The sequence below is a fragment of the Protopterus annectens genome, chromosome 2.part1 (genome assembly GCF_019279795.1).
Source record: "Protopterus annectens isolate FY-2018-M chromosome 2.part1, PAN1.0, whole genome shotgun sequence".
Taxonomy (NCBI): Eukaryota; Metazoa; Chordata; order Ceratodontiformes; family Protopteridae; genus Protopterus; species Protopterus annectens.
Genome location: NC_056729.1, coordinates 1974250761 through 1974275274, shown reverse-complemented (window position 1 = coordinate 1974275274; position 24514 = coordinate 1974250761).

Below are 24514 nucleotides of genomic sequence, written 5' to 3'. Positions count from 1 at the left end.
TGATGAGGTTTATATTACATGGGATCACCCATTACCAACAGTACAAAAAATAGATGTGAAAAAAACAGATATGGTAATCCATGAAAAGAAGACAAAACAAGCATTGATCATTGAAAATGCTACACCCAGTGATTACATTATCTTATGTAGAGAGAGACATAAAGTCATAAAATATCAGGTTTTGCAGGCCGAAATGAGGGCAATGTGGAAGAAGGATACCCAGACAGTTCCAATAGTAGTAAGAGCAATGGGTCTCATAAAAAAGAATTTACAGTTGTATTTAGATATGCTACAGATACATGTAACGCCATATGAATTACAGGCGGAATCTGTTCTGGGCACAATGCAGGCGCTGCAAAGAACACTTTTAGCTAACATCAAAGATTGAAACAATACTAATTTCATGAACTTTAATCATACTTTGACTTGCGAGTATATCCAATCATAGCATTAGAAATCCAAAAAGACTTGGAGAACTTAAACCAGGATCAGCTCCTTTGCTCCCCACAAGAAGTGTGTGTGGTCTTAAATCACATAAACAAATGTTTCCATAGCTGGCAAAGTACAAAGCCAGAAACAAGACTGAAGGAGGCAGCAATTCTTTTTCCTGTCCTAAACAGCCTTTTGTAAACCTGAGGAAGTACAATGAGAAAGAGAGAGAGAGAAACAGAGTGAGTTATTTCCTGATCTTAGCAGCCTTTCACAGTGAGAGAAAAGTATGTATTTTTTTCCTGCTCTAACCAGATGTTTGCATAACTGTCAAAGTACAATGAAGATAGAGAGATTTTCTTAGCCATAACAACCTTTGCATACCTGAGGAAGTACAAACACAGAAAAGAAAGAAATCGGGGGCCTTTCCTGAGGTAAAGAGCCCTTTGTGTAACTGGCAAAGTTCAAAAACAAAAGAGACGCTGTGGCTTTTCTTGACCTAAACAACCTTTTGCATTTCCAAGGAAGAACAAAGATTGAAAGAAAAGGAATGTGTATTTTGTCCTGACCAAGCTGCATAACAATATGGACAAAACAAACAACTTGTTAGTAAGAAAGTTGTGCCTACAGTCATTTAGCATAGTGAGCGGAGCAGTCAACTGCAATCATCTGCAGAACTTTAGCACCACTGATACTGGTGCTAATGAATTAGAGGGCTGCTCAAAAGTGAAAGTACGCTGCTACTGAGACACTTAGATAAAGCATCATATTTACTGAGGAGCACAATATTCAATACCTACTCTCTTTAATACATAAAACTGTAGAATAAAGTTATGTTGCTGAGCAAACTTCTATTTTATTTGCAAACAAAAACTTTACTTTTTAGTGAGAATTGAACTAACCTGACACACAGCAGAAACTAGCACAATTCTTTGAAAAATGTGTGTCACACACAATGTTCAACTGTCCAGCTTTCAGGTAACAGAACTTGTTGCCAAATCAATTAAAACACATGGTGTCATACAGAATTTGATATCTTCTTTATAGATTGGGAGTAAAACAATGCTTGGGGGAAGATGCTAAAAAGGCTATTACAAATGTTGCTATAAAATAACATTATTGCACAGTAAGTTAAACTGATGCCTGATGATATCAGTGATGTTTGCTGTCTACTAGCCCAAAGGTTCCTAGAATTTATAAACTCAAATGCTATGGAACAACTTGTTACCACTCCCACAAGAGGGGAAAACATACTGGACCTGATCATCACCAACATGGGGACTCTATGCTCCAGACCAGAAGTGTATCCCTCACTGGTAAGATCAGACCATAAACTAATCTCACTAGATATTCACATACCAACCCCACCCCCTGCCCAGAAAACCACAGTGAAAAACTTCGCTAAAGCAAATTTCACACTCCTCAAAACCGAGGTGGAATCCTTCAAAGCCCCCGGGCCTGTGGAAAATACGGCCCAGACCGCAGAATCCTTTATAAACGCATTCTATGAACACCTTCAGGAATGCATGGATCATGCAATCCCAAATAAAACCAAGACCCAATCCTCCAAAGGCAGACATCCTGTCTGGTGGACCCCAGCCATAAACAAACTATACAATAGAAGGAGGAAGCTACTACATGATAGAGCAAAATCCCAAAAAGGGAAGGCATCTCTGATCAGTATTAGCAAAAAACTACGGGCACTCATAAAATCGTCTAAGGCCAGCTTAGAGAGAAAATTGCACAGGACACTAAGGATAATCACAAGGCTTTCTTTAGTTATGTTAGGAACCTGGGTGGGAATTCCCAGATATGCTCAGAATTAGTCCAAAATGACAAAAAATACACCGAACCCACAGACATTGCCAACATCCTAGCTGACAGGTTTAGCACAAACCCCCCCCCCACCAAAAGGGCAAATATCTATCCCAGCAGAGTGCTGCCCCCCTGACATCTCAGATGCTCAGGTAAGAGCCACCCTCTCCAAAGCAAAAATCACAGCATCAATGGGACCAGACGGTGTCCCGGGCTGCATCCTACATGAACTCCAAGAAGAGCTAAACCCAAACATAAAACTACTGTTCAATCTCAGCCTTACTACAGGATATGTACCCAAAGAGTGGCATACAGCAACAGTGGTCCCTCTCCACAAAGGTGGTGCTTCAACGGATCCTGGAAACTATCGCCCCATAAGCCTGACTAGCTTGGTCCGCAAAGCTATGGAAAGGATCATCATGGACCTCATAAATAAAGATATTGGGAACCTACAGACACTGGATTCTACCCAGTTCGGCTTTGTTAAGGACAGATCCTACCTCTTAAACCTGGTCTATTTCTCTGAAACAGTCACCAAGGCTATTGACGAGGGGAAGGTGGTCCACACAGCCTACCTGGACCTCGCAAAAGCCTTCGATACAATACCCCACTCGGGCATTATAGATAAGTTCACCAGCTTAAATATAAACCCCTATGTCACTAGATGGGTTGCAAACTGGCTCAAGGACAGAACCCACATGGTTAGAATTGCTGGAGCCATGTCAGACTCCAAACCAGTTACAAGTGGCGTCCCACAATGCTCAGTCCTGGGACCTCTCTTGTTCGGTATATATTTCTCGGAGGTACAGGCCAACATGGAAGGACTGTGGCTGACCAAGTTCGCAGATGACTGCAAACTGGGCGCCATAATCAACTCTCCAGCCGACACAAGCATCCTCCAAAAGGGCCTCATAGAAACAGACAACTGGTGCCAGAGCCATGGCCTCAAGCTAAACGCCAAAAAGTGTATAGTCATCCCTTTGGCAAAAACAAAGTGCCCACAAATTACCACATAGGTGGTAATCCATTAAGTACGGAAGAAGTAATTAGGGACCTGGGGACCCAAGTTGATAGCAATCTTTCATTTGACAACCATGTGGCCAAAGTGGTTAGAAAAACATTTTATATAGCCCACCTAATCATGAAGGGATTCACATCTAGATCAGGGAGGTCATCGTGCCTCTTTACTCATCCCTCATCAGGCCCATAATTGAGTACAATGCCCTTTTGGGATGTACCTTACCAGACACCTGCAGCAACTGGAAAGACCCCAAAAGTACCTCACCAAGAGGATCAAAGGGCTCAAACAGATGCCATATGCTGCCCGGTTAAAGAAACTCCAGCTCTACTCAGTGGCATACCGCCTGCTCAGAGGCGATCTGTGCCTGATGTATAAAGCCATGTCCAACCCGGAATTAATGGACATGCTGCACCTCAGAAAATCCAAATCCCATTGAGCTACGCGCTCGAGAGACTTGAACCTCAGCAGTGAAATAAATAGGACATGCTGGAGGGACAGATTCATAACCCAGAGGCTCCCTTCACTCTGGAATAAAATCCCAGTCCAGGTTAGGCAGAGTCCCTCATTGACTCTCTTCAAGAGGAATCTTGATGAGTGGATGGGAGATCGTAGGTTTACCCCGGGTATCACTTCTGTGTCACTGTTAGACAGAGGCACAATATACTAACCTCGAAAAAGGGCATAGCAAAATTAATTTAAAATGGGTGGCAAAAGCCAAACACACTCTGGCTAGGCTTATTAATGCCCTAGGGCAGACAGCCTAGTATGAACCTATGAACCTACTAAAGATCTGCATACAGCTGAATGTGGATTTAAGTTAAACTGATGCCTGATGATATCAGTGATGTTTGCTGTTTACTAAAGATCTGCATACAGCTGAATGTGGATTTAATGAATCTACCAACATAAGCAGAAAAGTAGAGTTGATGGCTTTTGCTTTGTTTTATAATGCTGTAACACTAACAGAACAATGTCTGTTTTGTAAGAAACTTATTCAAACTACAGTGCTAGTGTTTGATTGTTTTCAGCCAGAATGAGCTGTCCTGGGCTTGGTGTACAGCTATTTGAACAGATGGTGCATCATCAATAACTGGCAGTGCATGCGGATTTCTAAGACTTGCCAAACAGGAAAACTGTCATATAAGTATAACTCACTACTTCATACACAAAGGAGTGCTAGCTTTCAAGATGCTGGGAGTAGATTAGAAGATGGTTTTAAACCATGTGATTAAGATGGCAAACTAAGTAAAGCCACATGCAGCTAAGTATTGATTATTTAAAGAATTGTGCAATGATATGGGTGCCGATCAATACGTATTAATGGCTAGTACAGTAAGATGACTATCCAAAGACAAAGTACTGACAGTTTTTTATCATCTCCATAATAATTGCCTACATCTGGGAGTTACTGTGGGGGATTAAGGCTCTGAGCTGCTTCCAGTTGTCAAGATTTAATTCCTTCCTCCTCCATTTTTCTTCTGTGCAATTCTGAGCAAGTCACTCAACCAGACAGTGGTCTCTCATTGCCCTTGAAAAGGTACACTTGTGTCTAGTAAGCTTACACAGTTAAGAAATATACAAAAAAATGAGCTTTATCAATTTTTCCTGACTGAACAGTCTTACAATTTGTAAAAGTGCTGAATGATCCATCTTGGTGGAGCAAACTTTCATATCTTGCCGACACTTTTAGAATTTTGAATACATCTAATTCAAGTATGTAAACCAACAATGCAAATATTCTTTCAATTACTGATAGGCTAGAAATATTCCATTGTGCAGCTATGGCATGTAAGCAAGAAATACAGACAAAGGCTTCTATTTCTATGTTTGAACAAGCATCTAAAAGTGGTCCTGACACAACTGATTTACATACCAACAGTGGTGAATATTTGTTACATCTGGAAGACCAACTGCAGCACTACTTTCCTAGCCTAGACAAGTCTGAATTCATTTTAGTCATATTTGAACTTGAGTTAAAAAAAGAAGAATGAATAAAGAAAGACATATTCAATATCTTTTCCATCCTTAGCAACCTTAATGCATGTTTTGCCTAGGTTGAGTAGTGGAACTTGGAACATTTGCCATAATTCTCAGTACCCTCGAGCCCTTTGAGGCAGTATAAGCGGTTGTCAAAATACCACATCCCTGCTAGCCGGATTTCAAGTAATGGAGCCTTAGTCAGCATGCTACTAACTCTGCCCAACTTAACTACAAAAATCTGTAAAATAATTTTCCATCCCTGGATATAGCCACTATCCACATTCTAATTGTTCAGACAATAATGTAATGAAAGAGCTAACAATGACATCACTGTTAACTGCATTATTTTCTTCCTTAAATTAAATACCATGCTAGTCAGAATCACTGCTTGAAAAAAATATATAAAATCCAAACTTCACAGAGCAGAAACAGGCTGAAAGAAACAACCACGGCATAAAACCAAAGGGTAACTTTATTTCGATAAGCACTTTCACAAACACTGTTGCTTCATCAGATCTTGACACTTCATAAAATACTCTACATTTATGTATTCCTCTTAAATCCAATCATCCAATGGGAACAATGTGCATTTCTATGTTGCTAAGCAACACGTCACTTCCCTGTTAACTAAATAGTGACCAAATTCTAGAAGCAGTATGACTACTCTAAGCTATATTTGAAACAACATATACATATAAAGTACATATAAAATGCATGAAAGCACATTATAATAATCTATAAAAAAATAAAATAAAATATGCCCAAAATACATATAAAACAACAAAAAATACACAAAACTATATTTTATACATGTCCAATACAACATCTTTTCAACCTCTGTGCTTCTAAAGTGGGTTTAATCAAAATGCGGTCATTCAACCCTGGGCTCAAATCCATCTAAGTTCCCCTTGTTCGGTTGTATTAGCTGTATCTCCTTTCCTGTTTAGAAGGACACTAAAGAGACAAAATAACTGTAAGTAAAACATTTTTGTTCTTAGTATTTATAAAACATTTCATTATGTAAAATATATGTTATATTGTAAAGCAGTTTTGTATAGTATGTAGTTAGACGTATTTTAAAGTGTGGGCGGGGGTCTTTTCACTGACTGTTGCATGTGTTAAAGATATTAACTTAAATGAGTACTTTTTAGTTGTAATAAATAGAGGCTTCCCAGTATAACAGGAGAAGAAAAGCTGGAAGTTTAAGTTACCTCAATGCTGTTATGTTGGACTGCTGGGTGGCACTGGGGTATAAAAGTGTATTGATTATATGTAGAATTAATATAGTGTTTTTGTTCTGTAAGCAAAAAGGTTTGAAAAATAAGACAAAATGTACGCCATGAAAAAAAGCTAAGTTTCTTGCATCTGCAAAGATATTATCCTGTTTTTCTTTTTCATTAGCAAATGCTCTCAGTGGGAGACAAGAAGTCTGAATTTGAAGGTAGTTGGCGAGAGGAATACTTTATATTTTGTTCTGAGTGAAATTTACAAAGATTTCTTCATGCTTTTACAAAGTTGTTGGATTTTTTTTCTTATTACTGACTATTTTTACATTGAGACTGCAGGTGCAAGTAATTAATCTTGAGAGTTCTGAGCATTTTTGTTGAGAGAAATGCAAAATGTAAAGGTACAATGAGAAGCAAAAATAACATTTAAAATGGTGAGAAGTGAATGAGATAGTAGCCTCCTCTGCAGCCTTACTACTTTAGTGCATGTAATAGAACAGTGCACAATATAGTTTTATTTAAAGGTAGCCAGTGTATTTCTTCTTAGGGCTAAAGTTAGTATTTTGTGAAAGCATACAATTTGTTTTTCACATCTGGGTGGGGAAAAGCAATAACAAAAGAACAGACTACTATTAGTCTAAGAGGGAGCACGGGCTGAAATCTGCACTTTAGCATGGGTAACCTCAATTTTAGATTATGCAATGTCTGTGTGTATAGTTGTCAGTTTGTGGTAACTACTCCTATCTGGAGGGTTAACCTTTGTTGAAAATGTGCTTAGTTGTGTGTGTTTGCTCTAAGTTAATATGGGGTGGGGTGTTCTGACAACGTAGTTAGTTTTTTTTTGTTTGTTTGAGGATTTTCATTAAAGCAAAAAGTCTTGAAAAATGTGAGATGGGTTCAAATGGAGATGAGAAGAAACGATTGCATAAAAGGTCAGCATGCCAAACATGAGTGTGTGCATGGTGGGAGGTTGGCATAATGGCTAAGGTGCATATCTTATAGACACAAAGTGCAAAGTTTGATTCTCACATGGGATAATTGGCTAGGTTTAGAATGGCCTGCAAGGGCAGTTAGCCTAGTACTAATTTGTAAGAATTTGCATACAAGACAAAAGCTGGAAATACACATTCAAAAACTATCATGTATAATAGGTGGGATCAATGGCGTTTTATCAAAATAGCTACCCTTATCCACATTGCCTGGAATGTAAATGACCTTACAGATAGAGACAAAAAGAAAAGAGTATTGAATTATATTGAGAAATGCAGAATGCAAATAGCAATGCTGCAAGAGACATATATGGAAAGAAATGAGCATGTGAATTTGACAAAGAAAGGATTTAAGGATGGGTATTCATCAGAATATCAGGGGCAAAGGAAAATGAGTAATAATACTGATTGCTAGAGGGGCTCCAATAGTGAAAAAAGAGAGAAAAAAGACAATAATAGTATATTTGTGGCAGTAAGAAGGCTACTGACAAGGGAGGAACATTATGCTGCCATGTATTTTTATTCCAGGAAGCAAAACATAAATGGCAGGCAGCAGACAATACAAAATCCAAATAAGCACTCTTCCAAGGAAATCCAACAAGTTTATTGCATAAATCCTTTTTCATCTAACTAATGTTCAGACTTCTTCAGATAATACATTCATTACAAGTCATTTGTTTTAAAGCAAAGCACACAAATCATGTGTTAAACATTCTCCAATAGGCATAAGTATTATGCTTTCACTGCCCCACCCCTCAACAAAAGTCACTGTTACACTATAACTAATCCACTCAACCAATTCAATATTCTCCTTAAAGGTACATATAAAATGTAGTAAAAAATGTATATGTTGTATAACAAATAGTGTCTTATGTTTTCCTAGATAAAATAACATCAAAAATAGACATAAAATAATGTAAACACACAATTCACCCTGATCCTGTTGTTTTACTATCACATTCCTACTCCAAACTATATTAGATTGTCCCTATCTTATTAAACTCTTCAGTTTCAAAATGCATGAAATGGAACATGCCTCATTTAGACCTGGATAGCTGTAGGCATTTATTAAAATTTGCCAGTATAGCTCGAGTTTATCTAGTTTCAATGAACTGGGTCCCCCTCTGATGTCTAACGGAATTTGGTCAATTACTTGGAAGCAGTGTGTAAATATACCTTTTTTTTAATTTTTTTTTTTTTAATTACATTTTTATTATCTGATCTGTATTGTCTGCTGCCTGCCATTGAAGTTTTGCTTCCCGGGTTTTCATTTTTTTTGTTTGTTTGTTTGTTTTAAAGTCCACATATGTATTTATATTCCACCAAAAACTGCTATTATGGAGCTTAAAAACATTTTGGAGAAATAATCAGCTTTCAGCAGGCAACATCAATTATAGGGTGGGAACTATAACTTTATTTACAAGAGTAAGGATGTATTGTGGAATGTAGAAGGGAAAATATAACAAAAGAGTATAGATTTATGTAAATATGTGGTATGGAAGATGTGATTTCAGTAGTAGGAGCTCAAATAGAGTTTAGATATTATTCCCAAGGTACAATTAAATTTCACAGGAACATGTGCATTTAACTGAAAGCTTCAACACACATCCAATAACTATTTCAGATCATGCAAGGATAAATATTAAGATAAAAAATGCAGGGTAATGAATATAAAATGATACATTGGTGCTTTCCCACCTATTTGTTAAAAAGAGATGAACTTAAGAAATGAGTAGTGGAAAATACTTGAGTTAATAGAGAAAATGTCTTCAGAAGGGATACTTAGTGAGTGGGATAAAATAAAAAAAATGGATGTTAAAAACAAAGTGGACATAAAGGAAAAAGATATGGTGAAGAAGTAATAGAAATTATGTAGAGGGACTGATAAAGGTTAAAGTATTGGAGAATAGGGGGAATCTCTCAAAACAAGAAGAGGAACAACTCCAGAATGCTAAACAGAACATAAGGGAGTATTTGGATAATATGCATGAGTTTATGCATGTGTTTAGAAAGATTGCTGTTAAGCAACTATTTTATAGCAACTTCACAGCATAAAACTTTTTAGCCCAATGTCTTAGGTAACAGAAAGTAGAAAGGGTTGTTACCAATGACAAGAAAAATAACCAGAGATTCTATAACAGTATTAGGTATATTTTGGAAATTTTATGAAAATCTGTATAAAGCAGAGGAACGAGGAAACCAAGAAGAAGTGCAAATGGAAATATTTATGGAAAACTTAATTATGCCAAGGTTAGAGGAAGAAGAGGCTCAACACCTAATAGCTAAGACAGGAGGAGATGAGACAAATCTCCAGAAACAGATTTTGTTTAATTGTATTTTAAAAGGAGGGGAAGGACCAGTATATTGGAAGAAAGTTGCGGTGGCTGTATCACCCAAAGAGGGCAAAGCTTTTTACAGACCCATTTGAATTAAAAAAAAAAAGATTATAAAATGTTTTGACTATACTAGCTAAAACAATGGCAAAGGTGTTGCCAAACTTGATAGATATGGATCAATGTGGTTTTGTGGAGGGAGGCAAACATTTGACGATGTTAATAGAGCAATATTGATCCAGAGGGAAGCAGAGCATAAGAAAATGCCATTGTTTTTTGGTTGATGCAGAGGAATCATCTCACACAGTAACCTGGAGTTTTATGAGTAACTCAATGGAAGCATTTTTATTACCTGATACAATAATAAGGTTGAATAGGAGGATATATTAAGGAATGGAGACAAGAGTTAAAGTGGGAAGATTCCTCTCCAGTAAACTATGTTTCAGCAGAGGAACCAAGCAGGGATACCTTCTTTACACTTTGTTATTTGTTTTATATTTAGAGTCATTTGTAAAGAAAACAGAGACTCAAATTCAAGAATATAATTGGTATAGTAATCAAGAAATATTGGCTTTATTTGCAGATTATATTATTTTGTACTTGAGAAATCCAAAAAAGGATATTTTGGTGTTGTGGAACACTTTGAGATGGTTTCAAGTCTTCTCAGGATATAAAATTAATGAAGATAAAAGAAAGATTATAGCCATAAATTATATACCCACACATGAATTGGTTTGGCAATACCCATATTTATGGGGATATGATAAAATGAAGTATTTAAGTGTGCATTAAAAATAATTCTGTTATGGCAGGTAAGGATATGTAGGAAGAGACTAAACAAATGATAATACAAAAACTGAGAAAACGGAAGCTCTTCTTTATAGAAATGAATAGCAAAATACAAGGAGTGGAAATGTATTAGTCCCTATGGTTTTATATACAGGTCAGCATTTATTATCAACCAGAGTAGAAGTTGTGGATAATTAATAAAGAGTTGAAGGAATTTATATGAGAGGGGACTAGAGTAAGAGTTAAGTGGGATAAATTGATCCTCCCAATAAAACAAGGTGATTTAGGATTACCTGATTTGAAGGGGGTATTTTAAAGCTACACAGTTAACGCTCATATGCATAATACAAACAGAAGCTTATACTTCAAAGTGGAAAGGGAAGACGATGAAGCAGGGAAAATTTCAAGAAATAAGGAGAGTGAAATCCTGGATGCAGTTCCTTAAGGAAAATAATAATAGCCATGCAGAATATTATAAAGTTGCAGAAAGTACTCTAAGAACTAATCCAAGCAGATAATGTATAAACAGTGAAACGAAGCACAGCTCTCTTACTCATATAAGGCACACCAAAACTTCCAATAATGCATAATAATAATAATAACAATAATAAAAATAATGCAGATGTTTAATAAGGTTAACGCTATGAGTAAGAGAGCCGTGCTTCGTTTCACTGTTTATACATTATCTGCTTGGATTATTTTCTCGTTCTTGTGCAGTGGTTCGTTTACTCGTTGGGTGATTTGTTTGGTTTACTATTCTAAGAACTAAGCCAAAATGAGAATGGGGAAAGGAGATTTTGCCAATAGGAATGACTGCAAGTAAGGGTACAGAAATTAGGCAAGAGGGGACTGGAATTTACTGTTGGAAACTGACAAGGAAACCAAGGTGTTGGGAGCAAATTTTTAGATGAATCTAGAACAGAAGTTGCTGTTAAAAAGGAGATAATTAGTATGGCATATAAAATATTGCATGAGAACTGTAAGACTGAATCAGAGGAGGTAAAAAAATATTGAGAAGAGAGACTGGAAAAGCACTTTACAAGGGAACAAAGGGAGGACATATGTATGGCTGCCAAGTATGCAACAAAGTCCAGAAGGTTTAATGTTTTGCTTGGAATTGTTTGCACAGGTATTGTTATGCCTCAAGCAGACTTCAAATAAATTTTCCTCAGGTAGATAAATGTTGGAGTTATGATGGGGAAGAAAGAGGTAACTGAGAACATGATGTTGGGAGTGTAGTGAGTTGTTAGATTTTAAAAATCCCCTGCAGAGTACTCTGTCAGAAATATTGGGGGAGCAACTGACTGTAACTAGGGAAATTATCCTTCTGAGCTGGGACATATCTGAATGGCCTAGGCACAGTAAGGCCTTGTTGAGTTTAATTCTGTTGGCTGCCAAAAAAACAGTTTATAGAAAATAAAAATCTAACCCAACTGCATTTGAAGTATTGAGTATTGTAATAGAGATAAAATAACTGGAAGACAGATCTTTAGAAAAGGGAAAGAGCAAATTACATAGAAATAAATGGCATTTGTGTGAACAATGCATACAGAATAATGTTCAGGAAAAGTAGTGACATTTAAAGGAAGGCAAGGATTGAGCAATTTATGTAACGTTGGACTGAATGGCAGTTGTTATAAAGAAAGCATATGTAATGTATAATGTATGTAAATGGAAAATATGTTAATATGGTTTGTTTTTGTTTATATTATTGTATGTATGCTTATGTCTTAAGTGGTAATTTAATAAAGTGTTTTTTAAAGAATCCAGGAGCCCCTAGAGAATGGTGCTAGTAAAGCCCATGCTGGACCTGGAAAAGGAATGTAGTTTGTAATGCTCTGTGAAAGCATGTACAGAGGACCAAGTTACTGTCTCTAGAATACTTCTACAGTCCACCCCTTTCAAAAATGCCAAAGATGAAGCCAAAGCTGTTATAGAATGGACTCTAACCCTGCCTGGAAGTAGCTTATCATGGTGAGCATAAAAAAAATAAATAGCATGAATTGTTATCATCTGAAATTTGTCTGCATAGACACAGGTTGCCGTTTTCTCTCATCTTGATAGGAGACAAACAGCTGATCATTTTTTCTGAAGGGTTTATTTCTGTCCAAGTAGTACCTGAGCTGCATGTATACATCTAGAGTATGAATAATTCTTTCTCCCTTATTTTTAGATTCTGAAAATTGCACAGGAAGATTGTCAGACTCAAAGTAAACTCTGAAACCACTTTAGGCATAAACAAAGGATTACTTAAAAAATAGCTTTATAGAAAATAAGGTAGGTTCATTCACCATAAACACAGCTAAGATACACTACTAGCAGATGTCATAGCAATGAGCAACACAGTTTTCCATGTTAAGAACATCGTCAGCCTGATAAATTGCTTAAAATAGAAGAAGTGTAAGTTTCTCAAGAACAAAGTTGACACTGCAAGAAGCCACCTGTTTTCTAGAGAGATGGATATGAAAGGAACCTATAAAAATGCTTGACTGGAGGACAAGAAGGAAGGGAGGATCTACAAACAAAAATGGCTGAAGATGAATCTTAACAGAAGAATAAGAAAAGCCATAAGGCAATAACTCACACAAATATTCTAGAACCAGAGGCAACTGGGCTTTGAAAGTGCCATGGTTCATAGAATGACAGCAACAAGAAAATATTTTTCATTTACACACATATAAATATCTAGTAGCATTTTTTGCATCCTTTAATACTTGCTGCATGCACTAAGAAAAAAGGTGCCTTAAAGGTATCAAACTTCTGTCCTCTAAGTAAGTTGGGGTGTATCAAACAACCCCTATCTTGTATGAGTAAATCAAGTCTGTAAGGAAGCTGATGGTAATTTCCCCTCACCAATTTCATAAGAAGGGAGAACTACTGTTGCCTGGCCCAAAAACAAGTCACCACCAGTATCTTTGCAGAGCCCATCAGAATCTTTAGAAGCACCTTGTGAATCAATGAAAAGGGTAGAAAAACATACAGGAATATTCCTGTACATGGAAATGAAAAGGCATTGGTCTTCCAAGCCTGTCTGCAAGGAATCCTGGTGCAGACTTTCTTTAACTGATTGTTTTGAAAGTCAGCAAACAGCTCTACTTGAGGTGTTTTTGACAGATGAATCAATTTCTGGAAGACCCACCAGGTGTAGTTTCCATTCAAGGGAGTTTGTCTGGGTCCTGATGAGCTTGTCTGCTGCAATGTTTTGCTCTTCAGGAATGTATGAAGCCTGAATAGTCAAACTGAGCTAAACTGCTACCTCCCAGGCAATCATAGCAAGTCTGCAAAGGTGATAAGATCTGGTGCCCCCTGTTTGTTTATGTGCATCACTCTGGTATTGTCTGTAATAATTTGTAGAGGTCCTGGGGACCACAGATGATTTAAAGCCTTTAATGAATTGTTCACTGCCAACATCTCTTTGACATTTGTGTGCTTTTGTCTGTCCTTGAAGTTCCACGATCCTTGCACTTTTCCCCCTTGTGAAACTACTCTCCAAGCAGTTTGAAGCATCTGCTGTGACAGATTGACAGGAGGCTGAAGGGAAAAGGGCTGACCTGCGTTGACAGATAACTGTTGCAACCATCAAAGTAAACTCCACTTTACCAAGGGGTGTAAATGCTGAACCCACACTGCTCTGAGGTACCACCAAATTCTCAATTAAAGCCTGCCAAAGGGAATCATGTCAATCATAGGAACTATGAAATCCAAGATCTTAAAAAATGTTCTAGCAGAAGCCTGAACTTGGCTACAGAAGTCCAGAAAAAAATTATTGCACTGTTGTACCTTATCCATTGAGAGATAGGCTGTTCCCAAGGACAATTCTAGAAGACATTGAAGAAAAACTAGTGAATTGCAAGGGATCAGAGATGATTTCTGCAAGTTCATTTCAAATCACAAACTGAGTTTCATGACCCATGTCAGGGAATGCTGACAATGGAAAAAGTGTCTGCAAATATAAAGCAATCATGCAAATATGGAAAACTGTATATACCTTGAAGCTTGCGGCAAGCAAGCAGTTATTGGAGCCAGACACTTTATTAATATTATTGGCTCTGTGAATAGAAGAAATTATAAACCAAAACTGATAATGCAAGCTAGACAAAGAAAACTTTAAAAAGTCTGAATTCCTTGCAAACTGAAATATAATGATAAGCATCTTTTTAAGTCCAAAGTTGCCACAAAATTGCAGCTTAGTCACAGAGGTAACAGGGTTTGAATGGATAACACTTTAAATTTTGGAATCTTGTCAAACTAATTGGGAAAAGATAGGTCTGGGACTTGTCTCAAAGTTCCCTCTTTCTTTGGCACCAGAAAAATCCTTGAAAAAAGTATTTGCCCATCTGAGCTGAGGGCACAAATTCTATCACTCCCTGATCCAAACTTTGCTCTACAGTAAGAGGAAACAGGGACATCTGGTTTGAGGGACGAGGAAGAATCACCTGAAATAGGGAATGGACTCCCACTGCAACCTGTACCCCTGTTAAATAAGTCTCTGTATCCACTTGAGATAATCTGATGTCACAGTGGAAGATGGAGGCCTAAACAGAGAGGGAGAGAGATGTGTAGGATTGCCACAGTGAGATGGGGAAAAGACAGGGAGGCAAATAAATAGTCATTCAGACTTTTTTGGACTGTCCTTGGTTCTGGGAGGCTCCCCCTTTTTTTTTCTTTGAGCCTCTTTGTGACTGCTTTTTAATATCTGCTTGTTAGAATTTTGCTGAGACCACTTACCCTGTTCTTGGAAATGGATCCTGAAAGGAGGGAAGTTTTTACTACACTCTGAAAAGGAGAGTTGAAAAATCTCAGGTTCCCTCACTCATCAATCTTTTTAAAGATCTCGACAGCAGAGAGGCTAATTAATGTATCTTTGTCTAGAGAATTATTCAGAATCTCAGATTTTTTATCTCTTCTGTTAGATGTTGAGAGTGAAAGCAAGTAAATCTTCTCATACCTGAACCTGCAGCAACAGCCCTGGATACCAGAACCACAAGAATGCTGTAATGAGTGTTTGGTTACCTGAGAAGCAGACATAATTAAAGGAAACCTCCACCTTCTCCTACAGTTTAACTCAACTCATAGGGTGCTTTTCTCCCTACTATATGATTCCAGTACTGTGTAGGTACCTGAAACCTGCTTGTACTTTATTAAACTTTCATTTCCTCACTTTGGTATCAAAGGAAGAGAAAGACCACCCACTTTTTTTAAGTTTAACTTCTCACATAAGTTGCAGAGGAAATTGTCTGCACCTGCATGATATACCACAGACGCAGAGAAATTTGTTGTCAGGAGCTCAGGCTGCTGTAAATAAGACAGAGAGGTGTGAAACTGTTTTCCATTCCCTTTATTGCAGAGATAAACGAACTTACACTAATTCACAGCTACATACAATGTAGCCATGCCTTTCATAGCAAAACAGAGCAATTAGATCGGTTAATGGTTCAAAGGCAGTTGTCACCTCTTTTGACAAATTTACATATGCAGCATCACAGTATTGAAATGCTAAGGTTTAAGCTTTAAATCTTTGTTGTTTATACTAATTTACCGTTTAAGATGACTTGAATGTAGTATCAAAGATATCTATGACATTTAGAGAAAAGTCAGAAAATATTTTTTGTGTAATTCTTGTAAAGTATCACCAAAGTGTAGGGGGAGGGGCTGTCAATTCATCTTGGACTACAAAAAAGATACATTGAACAAAGGCATGCAATTTAACAACTGTTTTGATTGCAGCTGTATAATTCCTTAGTATACTATAAAACAAACCCTGGGACACACACAAATGAGGGCCATTCAAAAAAAAAAAATGCAGCAGTCCTGTTACAGGCAGTATATATGATGACAGTGACTAACACTAATCCCATTATATGTTGGAATGGGAATGCAGGACTACTTCCTTATGTCTACCATGAATCATATAAACCAGACTTGAAAAGGATTAGGGGAAAGAGGAAAGGCTTGAATTAAAATAAGATCACATTGATAGGTCAAGCCCCACTGACAGCCATTTTGCAGAAAACATATTAAAATTCTATAAGAAGCAATCACAGTGATTTTCAGATGTTAAAATAATTCAGAAAACAGAGACTGAGTGAAACAACAGATTTCTTTAGTTCTCCGCCGGAGTTTTCCTTTAAGGAATTCAAGGAGGTTTTAAAAATTAGCTTTCTGATGCATTCGAAATAAATCAGTATACATTTTAGCATATGAACCCAGCAGTTCAAAATTCTGAAAATTGAAGTAGAAGAAGAATAAACTCTTGTTCCAAATCCGTAAAAGCTTTCCCATTCTTGTCAGAGGCACATGGGATATATGCAAATGATCCTTATGAACATCAGGTGTTTCAGCTAATTGGCGATTTTGAATGCCCATGACTTGTTTCATCGTTTTGCTGGACAATTTCAGGCCAATAAAGCCAAACCCCACTAGCTGTGGATATGAATATTTTGGCCTTGTTATGACCTTGTCAGCACAGCACAAGCAGAATGTTTGACTAAGCATTAGAAACACAGGGCTGTAAACTGATGGCCATTATCATTAGGGTCACTGCAAAAATATCCCAAACCACAAACTAAAACAATGAGTGAGAAGGTCACTGAGAAACCATTCAGTAAAAACAAAATGAAACCTCCAGCAAAGCTAGAACTTCGACTGAGTGACCTCCCAAACCTCTTATATCAGAGGAACATGGGATATATGCAAATGATCCTTGTGAACATCAGGTGTTTCAGCTCATTGGCGATTCTTAATGCCCATGACTTGTTTCATCGTTTTACTGGACAATTTCAGGCCAATAAAGCTAAACCTTTTTTCCAAACAAATCAAAGTTTCTTGATCTATATACTTTTATTTTCACAAATCTGTTGTATTAATGAACATTATTTTTTATTTGAGGCTTCGCACAGTTTTTCCTCTTGAAGTATTTTTCTTTCATCTAATTTCTTTGCTAATCTTTTTGTATATCTTGTATCTGAAAATTCTGGGCTTTTTACATAATAGTAACAATACATAATTTCTTTCTTATCCTCACTAGTCCACTCTGTCGTCTTTATGGCACTTCTTTGGCCTATCAGTTTCTGTGAATTTTTGTGGGCTGCTACTTCCTTCTACAACGGGGGGGGGGCACCCCTGGGCCTGGCCCCATTGTAGGAATGTTTCCGTATTTTGAGGATTCTGTATTGTCATTTTTTTCCAGTCCTGGCACCAGTGCACCTACCAGGATTGGGCACTTTTTTATCCTGGGTCTTGTGCACCCAGCTATCTTTTTTAAATTTTTGACCTACTTCTCTCCATGATATATGCTACATAAATACAGTTAATATATCAGTGTCACCTTAGTAATACTCCCTGTTTAGATTTGAAGATGTCCTTACAGGTAGGTGTTAAGAAACTCATCTGAACTATAAGCAAATTGTCTATGAATTTGGGATTGGTTGATAAATGAATCCAAGACATGAAGGTGAGCACTGCTCTAAAACTCATGCTGTATGTCTGAGAACTGATTAAAATTCTTATTCTGCAGAATTTAGTAGCTAGAGCTTCCCTATTTTTATTTAATTAATTGTCCTTCTCATACAGATGGAAATTATTTTGTCAAATCAAATGTAGACTTAAAGGGTATGGGTGAAAAGGATTAAGGATTAAAAAGAGATGAGATAAAGGATTAGTACTCATTCTTTCTCTCACGAGTTGCAGACAACTCCTAGAATGACTCCATGGACAGTTAATGTTATCTGCAGAGTTTACAAGGAAAAGGGAAAGAAATGGAAATAGTTTGTCAGATCTTTCATCCATATCAGACACACAAGCACTCACACCTATGGACAATTTAGAGGCCCCGATCCACCTACTTTGGAATGTGGGAGGAAACTGGTGCACCCGGAGAAAACCCATGTGAATGCACAGAGAACATGCCTCTACACAAAAGACATTCCAGCTGAGAACTGCTTACTATTAGAGTGGAAAAAGCTGCATGGGATAGGAGTCCAGCATCGCTGATGCAGAAAATGCCTTTGATAGGCTCTCCTGAGGCTATCTCATGGATTTTTTGGAAACATTTGGCTTCTCAATAAAAACAATAGATGGCTGGACATGCTTACATGAAACCTCTTATGCTACAGTTTGACTAGGCCTGTAGACTTCTGGCAGAGTATTTCTAAAATGTGGGAGTTGTCAAGCATACCCTTATTTGTATGGGCTGTAGAACCGTCTGCTATTTGGTTATTATATTTCTAAATAAATGGGGGATGACGTGCTTGCACCTTATGTTTCTAAATGTATTTGCTAATATGTTAATCACTTTTCCTAACACCTTGATCAGTGGTCCGACACAATTAAAATTATCCAGTGCTTTGAAACTATTTAAAGTTTAAGAAAAATGTTGCAAGACTTGGGTACTTAATATGTAAGTCTTCCCAGAAATCAAAATGGACTAAGTTTTTTTTAACAACATAGGTTCATAGGTGTACTAGGCTAATGGCCCTGGAGCCTTTACAAGCCTACCCAAAAAAAATTGCCCAGGCACCGTGACACCCAATGTTAGTTCACAGTGCCCCTATCCAGTAGGGCAACTGGAATGATCCCTGGATTGAACTTTCTGTTACCCATCCACTTATCAAGATTTATCTTGAAGAGGGCCAACGAGGTGCTCTGCTTGACATGAATGGGAAGCTTATTCCAGAGTATGGGCAATCTTTGGGAGATGAACCTGTCACTCCAGCATGTTCTGTTAATTGTGGTAATGGGGTTGTGATCTCTGGAGTGTGTGGTGCTGGGAGATTGGGATTTCTTTAGGTCTAGCATTTCAGGTAGGGCTGGGTCGGACATGGCTTTGTAAGTCAAGCAGAGATCACCTCTAAGTAGGCGATAAGAGACTGAGAACAACGGACGTTTCTTGAGTTTGCCCATGTAGGACATGTGTTTAAGGCCTATGATCCTTTTTGTGAGGTACTTTTGTGGCCTCTCCAGCTGTTGTAGGTGTCTAGTCAGGTACATGCCAAATGGGGCATTATATCCGATGATTGGTCTAATGAGGGATGATGACCTCTTTCTTCCTGGATGTGAAACCGTTGGTTACAAGATGTGCCATGTAGAAGGACTTTCTGACCACAGTGGCAATGTGGTGGTCGAAGGTGAGGTGGCTGTCGACCTAGGTGCAAGGATCTCTTATGGTTCCCTTCAGTGTTCAGTGGGAACTGAGTTTTTTCCAAAGAGGATGATAATGCATTTTTTGGCATTAAGCTTCAGGCCATAGTTCCGACATGAATCATTGGTCTCAGAGAAGCCATTTTGTAGGATGTCTGCATCACTTGGGGAGTTGATAATGACTCTTAGCTTGCAGTCATCAGTGAACTTGGTCAGCCAGAGTCCTTCTGTGTTGGCCTGGACTTCTGAGAAGTAGATGCCAAACAGGATAGGACCCAGGACCAAGCCCTATAGGACTCCACTCATGACTGGTTGACAGTCTGACTTGGAATCCACAACTTTCACTCTGTGGGTCATGTCTGTGAGCCAGTTTGCAACCCACCTAGTCATGTAAGGATTGATGCCTAGTTTGGAGAGTTTATCAATGATACCCAAGTGGGGAATGGTATCAAAGGCCTTGGCCAGGTCAAGGTAGGCTGTATGCACTGCCTTACCCTCATCCACAGCCTTGATGACTGCCTCGAAGAAGTCAACCAGGTTCAGCAGGCAGGATCTCCCCTTGACAAAGGCAAACTGTGTGGGGTCAAGAGTTTGGAGACTGCCTATATCTTTGTTAAGCAGGTCCATGATAATTCGCTCCATAGCTTTGCATACCAGACTCATCAGGCTAATGGGGCGATAGTTCCCAGGGTCTGTAGTTGCTCCCCCGTTATGGAGCGGGATGACTGTAGCAGTGTGCCATTCATTGGAGACATAGCCTGAGGTAAGGCTGTGATTAAACAGGGCACACAGACGTGGTGCAAGTTTGTTTTGTCATGTAGGGCGGAAGCAGGGATATTATCAGGTCCCATGGATGCTATATTCTTGACTTTGGACAATGCAGCTTTTACCTGTGCTGCGGAAATGGTGGGTACCAGGCTTTCTTCTGGTATTGTGATAGGGCCCTTGGTGGGGGGAGAGGGGTGACATTGGCACTGAATCTGTCAGTCAGTAAATCTTATCAGGTATTTGAAACATATTTGGATTTATCTTTACAGAATAACTAAATAGACACTCAAAAAGTTGTGGCAGAAATATTAGAAAAGCATCTGAAGAACTAGATGACTAAGAAGTTACCAGGGATAGCCTTTGTTCAAACTTGTCTTATGTAGCCAGCATTTTAAATACTTACAACAGGCCTTGGAAAGTCAAATGACCTGGTCCATGAGGTCTCCCATCTGAAACCACTGCATGCATAGTGCTCTGCTGAATTCCCCTGAATGGCACCAGATAAACAGCAGATGCCATTAGTTCCAACACACTGGGGATCTAGAACTGCTGGTGATAGTGACAGGTACTGCAGAAGCTTTACCACTGACTGTATGTATGTTATTCTGTCTGTTGGAAGATGGTCAAGCCGACAGACAGACAGGGACAAAAAGTGGAGGAGTCTCAATCTACATTACAACAATCATAACTCTACGTTGGTTAAAAGGATGATGTCATGGAATTTATTCACAAGCAAATCACCACAGACAAAGTCCCATTCCATATCCTAGCAAGCTATAGGTCACCCTCTATTTCCCTAGAATCTCATATCTCTTACCCAGACCTGCTGGGGAGACACATTAAACCAAATACCCTATTCATGGGAGACTTTAACTACCATTGTATAGACTGAGAAATATATACTGCCTCACACTTGCAGGCACAGCAATTCCTGGACTTTATTAAGACAGATATTCTTGACCAGACATTGCGCACATCCACCAGAGGTTCAAACATACTGGATGTGGTACTCACTAATATGAGAGAGCACTGGACTCCCCCCAGTGTTGCATCCTCACTGGTGAGGTCGGACCACAAAGCTGTGTCCTTTGAAATAAAAATCAGCTTGGTAACCCCAGCAAACTATTCAAAAGCAAACTACACCCTATTAGGTGACAGTTTATTAAATGTCAATCCTCCTCCCAGTCCTGAGGTCACAACAACCTATGTAGAATTGTTCACAAAGACCCTGTACAACCATGTAAATGGCTGTACAGAGGCTGCTGTACCTACTAGAAGCAAGTCCAAAACAAACTCTAAAAACAAACCACACTGATGGAATCCTAACCTTAATAGGATATATAACAAAAAAAGTCATGGCTAAAATCAAGAAGAGCAACTACCATAACAATAGGAGCTCTCTAATTAACTGAACAGGATTCTAAGAGGACTAAGTCCAACAAGGTGAATTATAAGGTCAACAGCCTTCTACAGCTGTGTCTGAAACGTCAAAGGCAGCACACATCAGTGTGTCAAACTGGTGGTCAATGGTGCTATCTTCACTGAGGACAGAGAGACAGTGAATTGAACTCAGACTTCACTCCCTACCCCCAGTTCCTCTGTGAAATACCTACCAGCATAACACTCCCAAACATTAACAGAGAATAGGTCCTGGCAGCACTTATTAAGACCAAAAACAAAAATACAGCCTCAGTGGGCCCCAACGATATCCTGGGATGCCTCCTAAATAGCTGCAAACATGATATATCAGGACCACTTGAGTCACTATTCAACTAAAGCCTCAAAACAGGCTTTGTACCATGAGAATGGAGGACTGCAATGGTTATCCCACTTCACAAGGGTGGACCATCAGCTGACCCCAGAAACTACAGACCAGTTAGTCTGACTAATCTAATATGCAAAGCCATGGAATGAATTATCATAGAAATGATCAACAAAGACATTAGACAACCTTCAGACACTGGGTGGCCCAACCCAATTTGGCTTTATCAAGGGAAGATCATGCCTACTAAACCTGGTGGACTTTATTGAGAAGGTCACCAAGGCAATGGATGAGGGGAAAATGGTGCAAACTGCCTACCTGGACCTGGCTAAGGCAACAATACAATACTCTGCTTGGGTATAGTTGACAAACTTACTGAACTGGACATAAACCTCTACATAACTTACGGGATTGCCAGCTATCTCACAGACAGGACAAAGGAAGATAGAACTGGTGTTACCACCTCCACTAAGAGACCGGTTGCCAGTGAAGTACTTCATGGCTCCATGCTGGGACCACTCCTATTTGACATCTACTTCTCAGAGGTAAAGACTAACGTTAAATGACCTTTGATTTCCCCCATGAAAAAAACATCTTATAAAAGTCTCTAACAGAGAAATGACTGGTGCTAAAGTCATGGACAAAACTTAGTTCCAAGAAATGCATTATAGTGCCTTTTGGGAAAACTGCCACCCAGGCTAATTACTCCATTGATAAGACACCCCTAAGAAATGACCCAGTAGTTAGAGATCTGGGAACATATGTAGACAGTAATCTGGTCTTTGACCAATAAGTGGCCAATGTAGTAAGAAAATAATTCTATTTTGCTTGACTTATAAGTAAGACCATGGCATCCAGGTCTGAGGAAGTCATACTGCCACTTTATTTGGCTATCAGTTTCATCACGTATAATAATGCCCCCTTTGGCATGTAACTGACTAAACATATGCAACAGGTGAAGTGCCCACAAAGGTTCTTTACCAGGAGAATCATGGGTATAAACACATTGTCCTATTTCTATACTCTGTCTCCTACAGACTACTGAGTGGTGATTAATGCCTGGCATACAATGCATCCTTGCACATCTGCAAAACAAGCAAGAATTTAAATTTTGCTTGTGACATAAATAAGACATGTTGGCAAGACAGATGTGTGTCTCAGAGGATCCCATGCTCTGGAACAGGTTCCCCATCCATGTGAAGCAGAAACCACTCCTAATCCTATTCAAGCATACTCTTAAGCAATGGATGGGAAACTGGAAATTAACTCTGCATCTGGTCTCATGTGTCTGATAGAGAGAGGCAGACAGTAATGCTGAAACTAACATACACTCCCCCACATAACCTCTGGAAATTTCCTAACTAGCATACCCCCTCCTAATAAACACCCAAGATACATAGGGACACAATGGAGTTGGACTGCACAGCTACATTTATAAAGGCCCTGGTGCTCGCTAGCCTAGTATATAACTATGAACCTGTGAACTCTGAAATTATAAGTAATGTTCCCAGGTGAGTGCCTGCTATGGCTTCAACCTGGACTTTGCAGTGTTCACCAAATTTTCCATAGACAAACAACTAAAGTAGTCCCTTCAGTACATCAGTGGTTTCCTCATGGTGGAGACCAGAAGCCAGTGGTTGAGATACAGGAATACCATGAACTGTAATTGCTACCATGCACTTGCTGAATATCGGGGATACAGTGGTGAAACCAAATGGCAGAGCCTTGAACTTACAATGAATATCTCACACCCAAAAGTGCAGGAATTTTTTGGATGTCTTGGCAATCTTTATGTGCAAGTAGGCATCCCGGGGATCCAAAGAACACATCCAATTTCCTCCCCTGAAGGCATGGAAGAATTATTAGCACCATGACCATGTGAAACCTGGTTTTCCTTACATAATGATTTAGGCTGCTGAGGTTGAGTACTGACCTGATGTCCTCTGTTTGAGCAATAAAAAGAATCTGATCCTTTCTACTCTGATGGGAACTCTTGAATAGCTTTTTCAGCTAAAAGGTTCTTTATCTCTGTTATGGCTGTCTCCTTCTGATGGCATGGAACATCAGTAAAAGAAAACTGGCTGGCATGCCACAGTGGAGAACATAATTTAATAGCCTCTGGAAATTATGCTCCTGATCCACTTGTCCTGTGTGATGGCCAGCTATGGTGGTAGATGAAGTGGTAACCAACCCCCAACTGCCTCTAGAGCTGGACAGTTGGGCAAGTCTTCATAGGTGCTGTTGCTGATTCCTAAGGTAAGGGC